Source organism: Onychomys torridus, chromosome X (genome assembly GCF_903995425.1).
Source record: "Onychomys torridus chromosome X, mOncTor1.1, whole genome shotgun sequence".
Lineage (NCBI taxonomy): Eukaryota > Metazoa > Chordata > Mammalia > Rodentia > Cricetidae > Onychomys > Onychomys torridus.
This window is the reverse complement of record NC_050466.1, coordinates 96,168,447-96,174,446: the sequence shown is the minus strand read 5'-3', so window position 1 is coordinate 96,174,446 and position 6,000 is coordinate 96,168,447.

Below are 6,000 nucleotides of genomic sequence, written 5' to 3'. Positions count from 1 at the left end.
ATATTTACAGTTGATTACATATAAATGTTGATAAATTATATAAGTAGATTGTAAAATAATTTTTAAATGGTTTGATAACTAGACACCTAAGTAAAATATTCATATTTTAAATCACACACAAAACATACTGTTTTAAAATACACACTTGTATACAGAAAATAATATATAACACTTTATGAAAATAGCTGTTGCAGGAGGGAGAGCTAAGAATATTCATGAGTGTAGTCAACAAACTTTAACCTCATTATGGTGCTTCATTTTTTTTTAAAGGAAAGTACTTGAAATAAAAAATAACTTTGAATCTCTTGGAAAGAATTAAAATGGCTTATAAACAATTCTTTATACTTTCTATATTTTAATTTTTTTCCAGGCTGGAAAGATGGCTCAGCAGTTAAGTGTTTACTGCTCTTGAAGAGGACCTTATTTTGGTTCCCAAAACTCATATCCAGTGGCTCAGAATTTCCTGTAATTTCATCTCAGGGGAATCCTATGCCATCTGGCCTCACAGGAATCTGGACACACGTGGTGAACATAAACTTATGTAGGTACACACATATATACATAAATAAAACTAAGAAGTATTTTTAATTGCCATAAATTATTACTCATAAATCCCAAAGACAATCATATAATACAGAAGGAATATGCTATCAAATGGACTATGTATTCTTATTTGTAGAGATTGTATGAATATAAATTCAAATATGATCTACACATTCTTACTAATTTTAATTCACTTGAATTCAATAAATTTACATCTATTCTTTCCATACATATTATTAATAGTCTATTATATTTGATTAAAGCCCTTATAGTACTTATTTAACTGGTCTTCTCTAGGACTCTCTAGACATTAATTCTTCGTTGAAATATGAGTAACAGAAATGTCTAATTTTTCTAAGTACTAATTAACCATGTGTTTTCACTTTTCTTTACATGTATCATTCCTAATAATGGATAATCTAGATTTGGAGTGGCAAAGATAATTTTGAAAATATGATTTCTCAGATTTTTCTAATTTAAGAATTCTAATACTATAACATCTAGGCCTAAAAATAAAACTATCATAATTTCCATACAAAATCAGAATCTATACCTACTAAATAAACTGTTGAAGATGATTAACTATGTATTAAGTGAAACCTAGTTCTGAATGAATGACTCCAAATGCCTCCCCTGTTCTTTCCACAGCCTTCAAAGGAAACAAAAGTTAGGATGACTTCAAAATCTCTTTCCTAGGTTGAGGAGATGGCTCCATGGATAATGTGCTTGCTGTGCAAGCAAGGGGACTAGAGTCTGGATCCCCAGAATCCAACTAAAAGTTAGACAGACATGGTAGCTACATGTAATCCTAGCAAACAGGAAACAAAGACAGAAGATCACTGGGGGAAAGCTGGATAGCTAGACTAGCAGAAATTAGTAAGCACTGTTGGTTTATTGAGATTCTGCCTCAAAAAAGAGTGGTAAGGAAGACAGCTGAGGCCAACTTTGGGCCTCCATGGTATACATTCACACACAGGTGTGCACAAACATGCACACGCAAGTGCACATGCATGGACACACACACACACACACACACTCACATATACACACTTGTGTGGATTCTAATTTTACCAACTTAGTTATAGACATATAATTTCAAAAATTAGACATGATAATATTGCTTTGTTTTTACTGTGATATGTCTGAGAAAAAGCACAATAATATCTATTTCTGTTGTTATTGCTGTTGTCAATCTTGATGGCCTAATATAGAGGCAATGTTACTGAATTGTAAAGTGAGATTAAGCAACTCTCAACTGGGAGTGATTTTGTCCTCGGGAAAATATCTGGTGATGTCTGGAAGCATATTTGGCTATCATAACTTGGAACGGAGTTTACTGGTATGCATAGACTGAAGACAGAAATGAAACTGAGCATCTTATCCTGCATAAGATAGCCCCATCTCCAAAAGAACTGTCCTGCCTCACATGCCTATAGCAACATCTGAGAAACCTTTGCCCAGAGATAAAATTTGTGGACCATATTGTACAATAATAATATCCCCCCAAATCACTGAATATAATTACTGAATATAATATATATTCCCAAATTACCAAATGCAATAAAAAACAGAGGACTCCAAAATTTATAAAAGTTTTAGGCAATACTACAATCAACTAACTAGATAAATTAATAAGAGCCATGATAATGACTGATGAAGTTCTGACTTGAGAATCAGTATAGGGTGAAGAGCTGCATGGTTACCACAAGGTAATAAAGAAATTCATTATCTACAGGTAAATGTACAGGTTCTGAGGCCACTAACATGGAATATAAGAATAGAAGACAGCTGTTAAGAGATATCTTTCCTTACTTTGTCTTCATTTGCACTTCTCAAAAAGTCTCTTTTTACTTCTCCATTGAACAATTTTCTTCAAACTTCCTGCATGAAAAAATAATAAAGAAAAAGGTTTATTTAATAACAGGTTTCTCAGCACATTTATGCCTATATTGAACAATTTCTCAATAATGCAATTTCTAAAATTAATGTGGAACCATACTCAAGTATAAATTATCTCTAATCCAGCAAATGCTTTATTCTTCCTTATATCATCTTTTAAGAATCAATCAAATCTTTTAATGATAGTGTAATTTTATTTTGATTATTCAAGTATTCAAAAGGTTTCCTGACAGAGGGAAAATTTAAAGTCTTGATTGCTCTGTGAAAATCAGAGGTTACTGAAAAAGTATTCTTCTGATGATATATAGATATATAATCATCAAATATCACCCTTTATTATTTAAATAAGGATGAAATCTTAACACATAGAGAATATCTATATTTGGGGGGTGGGTTCTGACAGGGTTTCTCTGTGTAACAGCTCTAGTTGTCCTGGAACTCGCTTTGTAGACCAGGCTAGCCTCAAACTCACAGAGATCATCTGCCTCTGCCTCCCAAGTGCTGCAACTAAAGGCTTGCAGTACCTCTTTCTATTTGTGACTCTTCATTTCTCATTTCCTAATCATAAACTGAATGAATTTTTAAGGTCACCTGTGTCAATCCATCAAACATATTCCTTTTGTTTGTATTAGTTTTCTTAGTTTTCGTGTTACTCATTTATTTCAGGGGGATTATTTTTTTTCTTAAATCATCTTACTATGCCGACCTGGCTGGCCTAGACCTTACTATGTATACCAGGCTAATCCCAACCTTGCAGTAGTTTCCTCCCTCTGATCCTGAGTGCTAGGTTTCTAGGCTTATGACACCACATTTTTTTTTTTTACCATATTTTTGCTGAGTGCTAGGTTTCTAGTCTTGTGACACCATGCCTGACCATATTTTGCTGAGTGCTAGGTTTCTAGGACTGTGAAACCACGCCTGACCGACCATATTGCTTGTGTTTAAAGTATTTTTCATCCGGTCTTCTATTTGCCTTGGCAAATAGAGCTTTATCTCTTCAGTAGTTCTAATCTCTTTCATCAGTTGCTTGAATAGTTCTTTGCTAGTACAATTTGCAAATGACATCTGAAATGGCAGAACAAAAAGGTTTCCTATTCTGAACAGGAAAGCATCTCAGTTTATACTTCTCTAGCATTTCTAGAACTGAACTTATTTCCCTATAGAGAGTCCAGGAAGACTGCACACCAGTGGAAATGCTGCATTTTTCTCTTATAGAAAATGGGCACCTAACATAGAAAAAACAAGCAACGGAAGTGGCCTTGCTTGTGATTCCTCCTGCACTCATGTCCAACCAAGCTGCTGTACACAGTCAAAAGAGCTGCAGTAGATACCCAGGAGAGTGAGTTCCAAACTTACTCAAGTACATTAACGTTTCTGAGCTTTTTGTTTTCCAGGAGATAGTTATTGTTCTTGTTATTTTGTCATGTTTTCTAATTGGTAAAGATGGTGATAATACCTACCCTGGTTGCCACAGAATATAAACTATCAAAGGAAATAATATGAGACACTTTGTAATCTTAAATTCCACCTAAATTAAGCTATTACATTCAATAAAGAATCTTTGAATATACATTAGAATATTCATTACTACTTTGTAAAAACAGGCAAAACATAGAATTTTGGGTCTATTTCCAAATGTATTCTATCAAAATCTATATAAGTTAGGGTTATCCACTTGCAATTTTAACAAGGACAGAAAAATCTGAGAAACATCATATAAAGCTACACTATTCTCATTCCTGGAGCATTCCCTCCTTTTCATTTCAATGGGGTTTAGCTGTAATGAATCATTAAATTTTCTAGTTACTTCAAAGTCATTTGCTAAAATGTCACAAAACATTGTCACAAAGCAGTCAAATCAAAATTTTAGTGGTTATGTTAAGATTATTTTATAAATATTTTAATTTAAAATGCTTATTCATGTAACTAACTCAGTTATAAAACTAACCATGATTAATCATGAAAACCACCCAATTTCCTGAGGAATTATTATAATTTCCCATGTTAGCTTTGTGTAAGCCAAGTTTTAACACACACACTAGCTACTGAATCATCTTAAGACACAGCATTCACTCTTTCTTTACAGCTTCATTACTACAGCAGAAAGTCATAGAAATGACAAAGCATCCTTCCAAGTACAAGCATATTTTAAAAATTAACCATATTTTACTTATCCACATGTGACTTAGGTTGCTGTATTTAAATCTTTATAGTTAGCTTGGCCCCAGAAGAAGCTACGGATAATCATAGTAAAAGGAAGCAACCTATTTGATGAGACAGGGTAGTAGGTTTTGCTACACCCAGTAGAAAGGCAGGAACATAGGCAAAAACCAAGATTATTCAAAACAAAAGGTAATATGAATATAATAAAGACGAGTAAATAAATTTGCCTCTGTTTACAAAATTATTTTTTTACAAACATCACTGGGCATTTTAAAAGTCACCCTTCATCAAAATAATATGTTAAATGAACACATATATTCCTAGAGCTTAAATCAAGCTAGAAACAAACCAAATTATCATCATTAGGGAGATAAATAAATTATGTTAAATTCATGCAGTGGAATACTTTACAGCATCAACAATCCGTCACCCACTCTATATTTTAACAAAACTGAGGAAGTTTATGATGAGCTACAGAAGCAAGACAGGAGCACAAAGCGGTATGATTTCACTTATGTAAGACAATTCAGAAGCAGGCTACTCTGATATATTTGTTAGAAAAGCAAATACTATAGCAAAAATATTTTTTAAATGGGGAAATTATACATGAACTAAAATTGAAAAGAGGACTGGAGTTAGAAAATTGTACTAAGTGTACACAGGTGAATTCATAGAAAATTGGTCTCCTTTAAATTGGCTGACAAGTCACAAATGAACTACTTTATATGTCATACACAGAAAATTGTGGTGCATATATTTTAGAAATACTATTTAAAATGTACCAGACACTTAATAAAACATTTCAAGCTATAGTCTATTTTCTGTATTTTTCTAATCATGCTTTATAATCCTAACAGCCATTTCTTACAACAGCACCCATTGTAATTAAACACACATACACTTTAGGCAGTTTAATTTCTCTGCTTAAATTAAATACTTTTTATATAAAACTCACTTTAAAAACTCAAATATTCAAGAAAAATATGAGGGTAACTTTGGGATTCAAAACAGCAAAGGTCTTATAAAAAATAAAAAAACCTAATAAGCTTAGTACAGGCTACATAACAAAGTTTTTTTTTTAATTAAAGCCAGCAACAGAAAATACTGTCTCTAAACAAATTCCTTGTTTTAAATATGATCTTATCCCAAGAAGATGCCTCTTGAGAAATTCTATAATTTGAAAAAAATTACGATTTATTTTTATACATTACATACATGTAACTTTAACAACTTCACAGTTTTTTAAAACTGAGAAATGCTTAGGTTTTGGTAAGTTGTTCTATGGTTTTACTGAAAGTATGATGTTAAAAATAGTAAGTGCTAAGGCAAAGTCTTTTAAAACATATATCTTTACCTTGATCCCCCAAACTTAGATTTCTAGCAGTGAAATACAAT